Source organism: Canis lupus, unplaced genomic scaffold, assembly GCF_003254725.2.
Source record: "Canis lupus dingo isolate Sandy unplaced genomic scaffold, ASM325472v2 SANDYSCAFF101, whole genome shotgun sequence".
Classification (NCBI taxonomy): Eukaryota; Metazoa; Chordata; class Mammalia; order Carnivora; family Canidae; genus Canis; species Canis lupus.
Window position 1 is genome coordinate 637 of NW_026019482.1, and position 12,261 is coordinate 12,897.

At 44.6% G+C, this 12,261-nt stretch overlaps 1 long non-coding RNA gene across 6 annotated transcripts in view; it reads left to right on the forward strand.

Annotated features, from left to right (window-relative positions):
• Positions 1 to 518: 518 nt before the first annotated feature.
• The window catches only part of LOC125754761 (uncharacterized), a 53,890-nt gene continuing 42,147 nt past the window's right edge, over positions 519 to 12,261 (forward strand). For 3 of the 6 annotated variants that reach the window (XR_007409569.1, XR_007409571.1, XR_007409568.1), the window contains exon 1: positions 520 to 3,613. This is a non-coding gene — a long non-coding RNA (uncharacterized LOC125754761). Of the gene's footprint in view, positions 3,614 to 12,261 lie in introns of all 6 variants that reach the window. The other 3 variants (XR_007409572.1, XR_007409573.1, XR_007409570.1) reach the window with 3 other exon arrangements.

Here is a 12,261-nt window from a genome sequence, read left to right on the forward strand (position 1 = left end):
AAAAAATTAAAAAAAAACACAATGAAGTACCATGAAAGTAAAAATTAGAAATATCTAAGGTACATACATAAAAATTAAAATAAGGCAATTAATAAAAAAAGTCAAAGAAAATGATTGAAAATAGAGCACAAAGTACAAAGGAATCTAGACCCTACTTTCCAGGCAGAGCTGAAGCTCAGCAGCCTCTGTGGTCCGACAACTTGGTGGCAGCGAATGGTCTGTGTGGGTGTGCAGATGGGCCGTGGTGTTGATTGTCAGGTGCACATCTCCCTGGGAGTTGCACCTGCGGGGGCAGAGGCGTGGTGGGCATCAGCGTCTCTGGGCTCCAGCGGACAGCGCTGTGCTGCTCCCTGAGACCCGGCCCTGATGGGCGGGATGCGGGTGGGGACGCTGGGTCCTCTAGCTCTGGGGCTGAGCATCCCGCCCCCCAGTCTGCTGGGGCCTCCACAGAAGAGCCCCCAAGCCCCCGGGTCTCCGCCTCTTCTCTCAGAACCCTGCATTCACTCGACTTGTGTCCGAGCTTCTTTTTTTTTTTTTTTTATCTCAGACTGTTGAGCCCAAGATTGCGAATCCGAGAAACCATCGAGAAGCCGACACTGATGCAAACACACAAGGGTTTATTTACAAGCTCGAGCTTGTGTCCAAGTATACCCGACACAGTGGAGCAGGGACTTGGACCCCCAGGTGGGTTTTAGCTTAGTTTTAAGAGCTGGTCTCGGGGAACTCCCGAAGGGTGGATCAATTACTAAAGTTCTGTTTACATTTTGATATGGGGCCTTCAAGGGCATTGAGATCTGTTCTAATAGGGCCTTCCTGCCCTTGGCCTGGGCTCAATTTTTATTCTACTGTTGGGCTTGCTGTGTCCTGACAATGAGCACTCAGGAAGGAAATGACGGACATGACTCCCTTCTCAGGAGCATCACAGAGAATAAATAATGAGACTGAACCAAAGGAGCACAAGACTTGTGCACTGAGCCACACCAGGCTCTGGGAGGCCGTCCTGGGCTCGTGGGTTGGGAGCCTCATCTTGTGAAAATGTCGGTAGTTCCTAAGGCACCCTCAATTTCAATGTCATTCCTGTAAAATCATGGTGGCAGATCTTATAAATAGGAAAAAAAAAAAAACCTGTGACATCCATCCGCCCCCACAAATGACCCCGGACAGCAAATCAGTATTGGAGAAGCAGGACAGAGCGGGACGCAGCACTTTCCTATTTCAAACGATGTCACAGAGACACAGGATAAAGCAGTGTTGTCCTCGGGATCCCACCTGGCTCTGTAAGTTAAGCATCCGGCTCCTGACCTCACCTCCGGTCCTGATCACGGGGTCGTGAGTTCTAACCCTGGGCTGGTCCATGGATGAGGCCTGATGCCTACTTAAACAAACTAGACCCACGAGGGTTGGTCCCAGCATAAGCTGAAGGAGCAGAACAGAGAGTCCAGAAGGAAACGTGCTCTGATACAACTGATTTTTTAAAATTAATTTAATTTAAACCAAATTAATTAACGTATAGTGTATTATACTTTCAGAGGAAGAATTCAGGGATTCACCAGTTGGAGATAACCGCAGTGGTCGTGACATCACATGCCCTCCTTCATGCTGGTCCCCTGTTATCCCCTCCCCCATCCCCTCCCCTGCAGCAACACTCAGTTTGTTTCCTATAATTAAGAGTCTGTATTTCCTGCATCTGTGTTCATCTTATTTGTTTTTCCTTCCCTTCACAGATGTTCTGCTTTGCTTCTTTAATTCCACCTATGAATGACACCACAGGGTCATTCTGTTTTCCAAATGACCTATTTCACTTAGGATGATCCCTCTAGTTCTATGCATGACATTGCAAATGGCAAGATTTCCTTCTCTTTGATAGCTGAGTACCATTCCTTTCTCTATGACCATCATCTATCTCCCATCCTCTTTATCCCTCATCTGCCACAGGGCACCGAGGCTCCTCCCACAGTGTGGCAATGTGGACCCCGCTGCTGTGGACATTGGGGTGCAGTTGTCCCACATCTCACTGCATCTGTATCTTCGGAGTGAGCTCCAGGCCGTACACCTGCTGGTCGCAGGGCGGCTCTATTTGCAACTTCCTGAGGAGCCTCCACACTGTTTCCAGGGTGCCTGCAGCAGCCCACGGTCCCGCCCACAGTGGAAGAGGGTTGAGTGAGTTTTACAGGACATGGTAAAAGTCTGGTCCACATTTCGTTTCACGTCCTTTGGGCTCCAATTCTTTCTCCTTAAGTATTTTTGGGGAAGCCGGGTGTTGGGCTCTTTTTCAGGCAGATGTTTCCGAAGATAACAGGCCACAGCTAGAGCCTGGAAGGAGGCAGAGGTGGGCCCAGAGACGGGCACGCTGCCTCCTGCACAGCCTCCTGTAGCGACTGAGCATCCCGCAGTGGGTGCCCAGCCCAGGCACCGCCCAGGGGGCATGCATGTGCAGTAGGCCTCCTTTGCCTGCACTAACAGGAGCCAGCCTGTGCTGGGGAGGCCTGAGGAAGACGTGGGGACATGTCCACGTGGATGAGCCACAGCCTCCTCAGAAACTACGCAGAGTCTTCAGGGGGATATTGGGCAGCGTTCATGATGACAGGAGCCTCAGTCTCTTCAGGACACACGGTGAGGCTTCAGGAAGATGTGGGCCAACATCCACCCTGACAAGAGACCCTGGGCCGCTTCCGGCCCTGCGGGGAGGCTTCAGGAAATTGTGGGCCTGCACCCACCCTGACAGGAGCCCCTGGGCTGCCTCAGGACCCGCGGGGAGGCTTCAGTAAGATGTGGGCCTGCATCCACGCTGACAGGAGCCCCTGGGCCACCTGAGGACATGCCTGGAGGCTTCTGAAAGATGTGGCGCTGTGTCCACTCTGGCAGGAGCTAACTGGTTCCTCAGGTCATAAGTTGAGGCTTCTGGAAGCTGGGGGCAGCATCCACAGTGACAGGAGCCCCAGCCATTCAGAACCTGTGGTGTCGCTTTGGGAGGACGTGGGGCCACGTCCACACAACAGACACTGATGTCCTCAGGACACCCGGTGTAGTCTTCAGGAAATATGGAGATGCGTCCATGCAGACAGAAGACCCCAGCCTTGTCAGAGCCTGTGGTGAGGCCTAAGGAAGATGTGGATGCTGAATCCACACTGACAGGAGTCTCCAGCCTCCTCAGGATGCACTGTGAAGGATCGGGATGATTTGGGGCCACGTCCGTGCTGACAGGAGCTCCCAGGCTCCTCAAGTCTTATGGTGAGGCAGAGGAAAATGTGGGGCCATGTCCTCCTCAGGACCTGCACTTTGGCTTCGGGACACATGAGGCTGCGTCTAGGCTGACAGGAACCCACAGCCTCCTCAGGACCCACTGTGAGTTTTCTGGGGGACGTGGGTCCATGTCCAGGCTGACAGGAGCCTCCAGCATCCTGAGAACCTGCTGTGAGGCTTCCAGAGTATGTGAGGCATAATCCAGGTTGACAGGAGACCCGGGTCCTCAGTACCCGCTGACTATGACTCAGGAACACGTGGGGCCATGTCCCCACTCACAGGAGCCCGGCTTCCTCAGGACCCCCTGGAGGACTCTGGAGGCGCCGTTGGGGGCCACGTCCATGTCAGAAGGGACTCCTCAGAACTCTGGGTAAGTGAATGGGTAGAATGAATGGTAAGACAGGGGAGGGGAGGCAGTTGGTGGTTAGTCTTAGGTTAGATGTTAGGGGTTAGTGATTATGCTTATGGTTATGGATTAAAGGTTAGGGTGAGGGATAAGGGTAAGGTTCAGTTGTTAGGAGTTAGGATCGGGGTTTGGATTAGGGACAGGAGTTAGACTTAGGGTTAGGGTTTAGAATTTAGGGATTAGGGCAGGAGGTTACGAGTTGGAGTTTGGGTTATGGTTAGAGTTAGGTTTAGGCTAGGTTTGCAGTTGGGGTTAGGGGTTAGGGTGTGAGTTAGGGTTAGGGGTTAGTTTTAGGGTTCAGAGTTAAAGTTAGGGCTAGGTTTAGGGTTAGGGCGAGGGTTAGTTTTAGGGTAGGGGTTAGGGCTAGGGTTAGGGTTAGTGTTTGATTAGGGGTTATGGTTAGGGTTAGGTCAGGGTCAGGGCACGGTTTTGGAAAAGGGTAAGAGGGTTAGGCAGTGGGTTAGGGATTTCTTTTAGGGTAGGGTTAGGGTACACTTTGGGATATGAGATAGGATTAGTATTAGAGGGTTAGGGTTAGGGTACAGGTTAAGGTTAGGAATAGGATTTGAGTACATTAAGATAAGGTTAGGGTTAGAGGTTAGGGTTAGGGTTAGATTTAAGGTAAGGGTCAGGGTTAAGGGTTTAGAATAGGTTTAGGAGTTAGGGTGAGGGTTGGCGTGGAAGGTTCAGTGAATGTGTTTCGGTCTTGGGGTTTGTGTTTGGTTTTTGATTAGTGATATTTCTTGTTTAAGGGTTAGGTTAACATTAGACTTAAGTGGAGGGTTAGGCTTATGTCTGTGTATGGTTAGAGTTTGTGTCTTGGCATGTGCCTGCACTGGGACTCCTAGCATTTGGGCAGTTTAGTTTTATGCACTCTATTTAGGTTTTGAGTTCAAAGATAGCCTGACTCCACCAAGTCAGTGGCCTCCCCAGAGAATCAAAATCCATGCTTCTGCTGGGGTGAGAATAGGCATGGCAGGATTCTCCTGAGCTGAGCTAAGGAGGGGATTTGTGGCTCTAAAGATTCTTTGTTTGGATTTTCAGTTGCCTTTCTGACTTTATCTCTTTTGCGCACATGTTTTCTCTATACTACCAATTATTATTTTAAAGATTTATTTGAATTCCTCTTTATAAACACAGTATGATGTAGTTTCAGGTTTACACATAGTGATTCAACCCTTGAATCCAACGCCTGGTTCTGGTCAGGGGTGACCTCCACTATCCCCATCCCCTGATTCCCCATCCCCCCCTCCTTCCTCTGGTATTTATTAGTTTATTCACTGTGGTTAAAATGTGTTCCTTGGTTTGCATCTCTCATCCCTCCCTTGGCCCCTTTGCCAATTTGTTTGGTTTCTTAAAATTCACATGTGAATGCAATTGTATGGTATTTGGTATCTGACTTTCTCTGACTGACTGAGTTCATTTAGCATAGGTCCCTTCCACTTCTCCCACGTCATTGTAAATGGATTCCTTTCATCCCTTCTGATGACCAAGTGATGTCGCAGTGTGTATGTTTACCACATCGTCTCTGCCCATTCATCTGTCAATGGACATCTGGGCTGTATACACAGTTTTGCTGTTGTTGATAACGCTGCTACCAACACTAGGCTGTGTGTTCCTCTTCAAATCTACTAAACTACTTTTGTATCCTCAGGGTAAATACCTAGCTGTGCAATTTTGGTATCGTAGGGTAGCTCTATTTTTAACTTCTTTTTTTTAAGTTTTTTTATGATAGTCACAGAGAGAGAGGCAGAGACACAGGCAGAGGGAGATGCAGGCTACATGTACCGGGAGTCTGATGTTGGATTTGATCCCGGGTCTCCAGGATCACGCACTGGGCCAAAGGGAGGTGCCATACGGATTCGCCACCCAGGGATCCCCTATTTTTAACTTCTCGAGGACCCTCCAGACTGTTTTCCACAGTGGCTGCACCTTTATGTATTCATGAGAGACACAGAGAGGCAGAGGTATAGGCAGAGGGAAAATGAGGCTCCATGCGGGGAGCCTGATGTGGGACGTGCTCCCCCAGGACCCCGGGATCATGACCTGAGCCAAAGCACATGCTCAACCACTGAGGCACCCAGGTGCCTTGCTGATTCAATTTCTTTGCTAGTTATGGTTCTGTTCATATTTTCTATTTCTTCCTATTTCAGTTTTGCTCGTTTACACATTTCTAGGGATTTGTCCATTTCTTCCAGTTCTCCCAGTTTGTTAGCGTATAATCTTGCATAGTATTCCCTTATAATTGTCTTATTTTTCTGGTGTTGATTGAGATCTCTCTTCTCTCATTTGTGATTTTATTTATTTAGGTTTTCTCTTTTCTCGTTGATAAGGCTGGCTAGGGCTTGATCCATTTTATTAATTATTTTGAAGAACCAGCTCTTAGTTTCGTTATTCCATTCTACTGTTTTGTTGTTTCTGTATTGTTTATTTCTGCTCTCATCTTTATTTTTTCCCTTCTTCTGTAGGCTTTAGGCTTTGTTTGCTATTCCTTTACCAACTCCTTTAGGTGTAGGGTTAGGTTGTGTATTGGAGACTTCTTGTTTCTTGAGGTAAGACTGTATTGCTATGTACTTCCCTCTTAGGACTGCCTTTGCTACATCCCAGAGGTTTGGAGAAACATGTTTTCATTTTCATTTGTTTTAAATTTCCTCTTTAATTTCCTGGTTGCTCCATTCATTCTCTAGTAGGATGTTCATAATCTCCACGTATTTTTGGTCTGTCCAAATTTGTTCTTACTGTCGACTTCGAGTTTCATAGCCTCATTGTCCAAAAATGTATATGGTGTGATACCAACCTTCTTGTACCTGTTGTACCTGTTGAGGGCTGATTTGTGGGCCATGATATGATCTGTTCTGGAGAATGTCCCATGTGCACAGGAAAGGAATGTGTATTCTGCTTTAGGAATAAATGTTCAGACTATATCTGTTGAGTCCCTGTGGTCCAGTGTGTCAAGGCTGTTGTTCCCCTGTTGATTTTCTGCATAGACGATCGGTCCATGACATAAGTGGGTGTTAAAATCCCCTATCATTGTATTATTATCAGTGTGTTCCTGTACTTTTGTTGTTAATTGGTTACTATATTTTGGTACTCCCATGTTGGCAGCATGAATATTTAGTTGTTTGGTCTTTTTTTTAATAAATTTTTTTATTTTTATTTATTTTTATTTACTTATGATAGGCACACAGTGAGAGAGAGAGAGAGAGAGAGAGGCAGAGACACAGACAGAGGGAGAGGGAGAAGCAGGCTCCATGCACTGAGAGCCTGATGTGGGACTCGATCCCGGGTCTCCAGGATCGCGCCCTGGGCCAAAGGCAGGCACCAAACTGCTGCGCCACCCAGGGATCCCAAATTTATTTTTTATTGGTGTTCAATTGACCAACATACAGAATAACACCCAGTGCTCATCCCGGCAAGTGTCCCCCTCAGTGCCCGTCACCCATTCACCCCCACCCCCCGCCCTCCTCCCCTTCCAGCACCCCTAGTTCATTTCCCAGAGGTAGGAGTCTTTATGATCTGTCTCCCTTTCTGATATTTCCCACACGTTTCTTCTCCATTCCCTTATATTCGCTTTCACTATTATTTATATTCCCCAAATGAATGAGAACATACAGTTTGTCCTTCTCCGATTGACTTACTGCACTCAGCATACTACCCTCCAGTTCCATCCACTTTGAAGCAAATGGTGGGTATTTGTCGTTTCTAATGGCTGAGTAATATTCCATTGTATACATAAACCACATCTTCTTTATCCATTCATCTTTCGATGGACACCATGGCTCCATCCGCAGTTTGGCTATTGTGGACATTCTGCTATAAATATCGGGGTGCAGGTGTCCCAGCGTTGAATTGCATCTGAATATTTGGGATAAATCCCCAACAGTGCAATTGCTGGGTCGTAGGGCAGGTCTATTTTTAACTCTTTGAGGAACCTCCACACAGTTTTCCAGAGTGGTTGCACCAGTTCACATTCCCACCAACAGTGTAAGAGGGTTCCCTTTTCTCCGCATCCTCTCCAACATTTGCGGTTTCCTGCCTTGTTAATTTTCTCCATTCTCACTGGTGTGAGGTGGTATCTCATTGTGGTTTTGATTTGTATTTCCCTAATGGCAAGTGATGCAGAGCATTTTTTCATGTGCATGTTGGCCATGTCAATGTCTTCCTCTGTGAGATTTCTCTTCATGTCTTTTGCCCATTTCATGATTGGATTGTATGTCTCTTTGGTGTTGATTTTAAGAAGTTCTTTATCGATTTTGGAAACTAGCCCTTTATCTGATACGTCTTTTGCATATATCTTCTCCCATGCTGAAGGTTGTTTTTAGTTTTGGTGACTGTATCCTTTGCTGTGCAAAAGTTTCTTATCTTGATGAAGTCACAATAGTTCATTTTTGCTTTTGTTTCTTTTGCCTTCATGGATGTACCTTGCATAAACTTGCTGTGGCCAAGTTCAAACCGGGTGTTGCCTGTGTTCTCCTCTAGGATTTTGATGGACTCTTGTCTCACATTTAGATCTTTCATCCATTTTGAGTTTATCTTTGTTTATGGTGAAAGAGAGTGGTCTAGTTTCATTCTTCTGAAGGTGGATGTCCAATTTTCCAAGCGCCATCTATTGAAGAGACTGTCTTTCTTCCAATGGATAGTCTTTCCTCCTTTATCGAATATTAGTTGACCATAAAGTTCAAGGTCCACTTCTGGGTTCTCTATTCTGTTCCATTGATCTATGTGTGTTTTTGTGCCAGTACCACACTGTCTTGATGACCACAGCTTTGTAGTACATCCTGAAATCTGGCATTGTGATGCCCCCAGATATGGTTTTCTTTTTTAAAAACCCACTGACTGGGCAGCCCCAGTGGCGCAGCAGTTTAGTGCTGCCTGCAGCCCAGGGCGTGATCCTGGAGACCTGGGATCGAGTCCCACATCAGGCTCCTGCATGGAGCCTGCTTCTCCCTCCTCCTGTGTCTCTGCCTCTCTCTCTCTATGTCTATCATAAATAAATAAATCTTAAAAAAATAAAATAAAATCCCACTGACTATTCGGGGTCTTTTCTGATTCCACAGAAATCTTAAAATAATTTGTTCTAACTCTCTGAAGAAAGTCCATGGTATTTTGATAGAGATTGCATTAAACGTGTACATTGCCTGGGTAACATTGATATTTTCACAATATTAATTCTGCCAATCCATGAGCATGGAATATTTTTCCATCTCTTTGTGTCTTCCTCAATTTCTTTCAGAAGTTTTCTATAGTTTTTAGTGTATAGATCATTTACCTCCTTGATTAGGTATATTCCTAGGTATCTTATGGTTTGGGTGCAATTGTAAATGAGATTGACTCCTTAATTTCTCTTTCTTCAGTCTCATTGTTAGTATATAGAAATGCCATTGATTTCTGGGCAGTGATTTTGGTATTCTGCAACGCTACCAAATTGCTATGAGTTATAGCAATCTTGCGGGGGAGGGCTTCGGGTTTTCTAGGTAGAGTATCATGTCATCGGTGAAGAAGGAGAGTTTGACTTCTTTGCCAATTTGAATGCCTTTAATGTCTTTTGTTGTCTGATTGCTGAGGCTAGGACTTCCAATACTACGTTGAATAGCAGTGGTGAGAGTGGACATCCCTGTCTTGTTCCTGATCTTAGGGGAAAGGCTCCCAGTGCTGCCCCATTGAGAATGATATTTGTAGTGGGCTTTTCCTAGATGGCTTTTAAGATGTCGAGGATTGTTCCCTCTACCCTACGCTCTGAAGTGTTTTGATCAGGAATGGATGCTCTATTTTGTCACATGCTTTCTCTGCATCTAATGAGATGATCATATGGTTCTTGGTTTTTCTCTTGCTGATATGATGATCACATTGATTGTTTTACGAGTGTTGAACCAGCCTTGTGTCCCGGGGATAAATCCTACTTTGTCATGGTGAATAATTTTCTTAATGTATTGTTGGATCCTATTGGCTAGGATCTTGTCGAGAATTTTTGCATCCATGTTCATCAGGGCTATTGGTCTGTAATTCTCCTTTTTGGTGAGGTCTTTGTCTGGTTTTGGAATTAAGGTGATGCTGGCTTCATAGAACGAATTTGGAAGTACTCCATCTCTTTCTATCTTTCCAAACAGCTTTAGTAGGATAGGTATGGTTTCTTCTTTAAACATTTGATAGAATACCCCTGGGAAGCCATCTGGCCCTGGACTTTTGTGTCTTGGGAGGTTTTGATGACTGCTTCAATTTCCTTCCTGGGTATTGGCCTGTTTAGGTTTTCTATTTCTTCCTGTTCCAGTTTTGGTTGTTTGGGGCTTTCCAGAATGCGTCCATTTCTTCTAGATTGCCTAATTTATTGGCGTATGGCTGTTTATAATATGTTTTTAAAATCGATTGTATTTCCTTGGTGTTGGTAGTGATCTCTCCTTTCTCATTCATGATTTTATTAATTTGAGTCTTCTCTCTATTCTTTTTAATAAGACTGGCTAATGGTTTATGTATGTTATTAATTCTTTCAAAGTACCAACTCCTGGTTTTGTTGATCTGTTCCACATTTCTTCTGGTCTCGATTTCCTTGAGGTCTGCTCAAATTTTCATTAACTCTCTTATTCTGTTGGGTGTAGGATCTAGCTGCTGTTTTTTTCTCTAGCTCCTTTATGAGTAAGGTGAGCTTTTGTATTTGAGTTCTTTCCAGTTTTTGAATGGATGCTTGTTTTGTGATGTATTTCCTCATTAGGACTGCTTTTGCTGCATGCCAAAGATTTTGAACGTTTGTGTCTTCATTCTCATTAGTTTCCATGAATCTTTTGAATTCTTCCTCAATTTCCTGGTTGACCCTTTCATCTTTAAGCAGGATGGTCCTTAACCTCCAATGTGTGAAGTCCTTCCACACTTCTTGTTGTGATTTAGTTCTAATTTTAAGGCATTATGGTCTGAGAATATGCAGGGGACGATCTGAATCTTTTGGTATCGGTTCAGATGCGATTTGTGACCCAGGATGTGGTCTATTCTGGAGAAAGTTCCATGTGCACTTGAGAAGAATGTTTATTCAATTCAGTTTGGATGTAAAGTTCTGTAGATATCTGTGAAATCTATTTGCTCCAGTGTATCATTTAAAGATCTCGTTTCTTTGGAGATGTTGTGCTTAGAAGACGTATCGAGGGTAGATAGACCTAGATTGAAGTCACCAAGTATAAGATAATAATTATCTAAATATTTCTTCACTTTCGTTATTATTTGGTTTAAATATTTGGCAGCTCCCACATTCGGGGCATATATATTGAGGATTGGTAAGTCCTCTTGTTGGATAGATCCTTAAGTATGATTTAGTGTCCATCTTGATCTCTCACTACAGTCTTCGGGGTAAATTTTAGTTTACTGATATAAGGATGGCTAACCCTGCTCTCTTTTGAGGACCATTTGAATGGTAAATGGTTCTCCGACACATTATTTTCAGATTGTAGGTGTCCTTCTGTCTAATATGAGTCTCTTGTAGACAGCAAATAGTTGGGTCCTACTTTTTTATCCAGTCTGAAACCCTGCGCCTTTGAAGGGGTCATTAAGCCCATTCACGTTCAGAGTTACTATCGACAGATATGAGTTTAGTGTCATCATGATATCTATTCAGTCCTTGTTTTTGTGGATTGTTCCACTGAGCTTCTTCTTAAAGGAGAATTTTAAGAGTCCCCCTTAAAATTTCTTGCAGAGCTGGTTTGGAGGTCACATATTCTTTCAGTTCCTGCCCTTCTGGAAGCTCTTTATCTCTCCTTCCATTTTGAATGAGAGCCTTGCTGGATAAAGTATTCTTGGTTGCATGTTCTTCTCATGGAGGACCCTGAATATATCCTGCCAGCCCTTTCTGCCTGCCAGGTCGCTTTGGAGACATCTCCTGATACCCTAATGCTCCTCCCCATAAAGGTCAGGATTTTCTTGTCTCTTGCTGCTTTAAGGATCTTCTCTTTATCCTTGGACTTTGCAAGCTTCACTATTAAATGTCGAGGTGTTGGATGGTTATTATTGATTTTAGGGGGGATCTCTCTATTTCCTGGATCTGAATGCCTGTTTCCCTTCCTAGATTAGGAAAGTTTTCAGGTATGATTTGTTCAAATACACATTCCGGCCCGCTGTCCCTTTCAGCGCCCTCAGGAAACCCATTTACACATAGGTTTTTCTTCCTCAGGCTGTCGTTTATTTCCCTTAATCTGATCTTCCTGGTCTTTTAATTGTCTGTCTCTTTTTTCCTCAGTTTCTCTCTTTGCCATCAACTTGTCTTCTATGTCACTCACTCGTTCTTCCACCTCGTTATCCCTCATCATTAGGACTTCTAGTTTGGATTGCATCTCATTCAATTGATTTTTAATTTCGGCCTGATTGGATCAAAATTCTGCAGTCATGAAGTCTCTTGAGTCCTTTATGCTTTTTCCTAGAGCCACCAGTAGCTGTATAATAGTGCTTCTGAATTGGTTTTCTGACATTGAATTGTAATCCTGATTTGTAACTCTGTGGGAGAGAGGACTGTTTCTTTCTTTTGAGGTGAGCATTTCCTTCTAGTCATTTTGCTCAGTGCACAGTGGCCAAAAACAAGTTGTATTGAGCTTAAGAGAAAAAGAGAGGAGAGAAAGAAGGAAAGAGAAGAGAAAAAG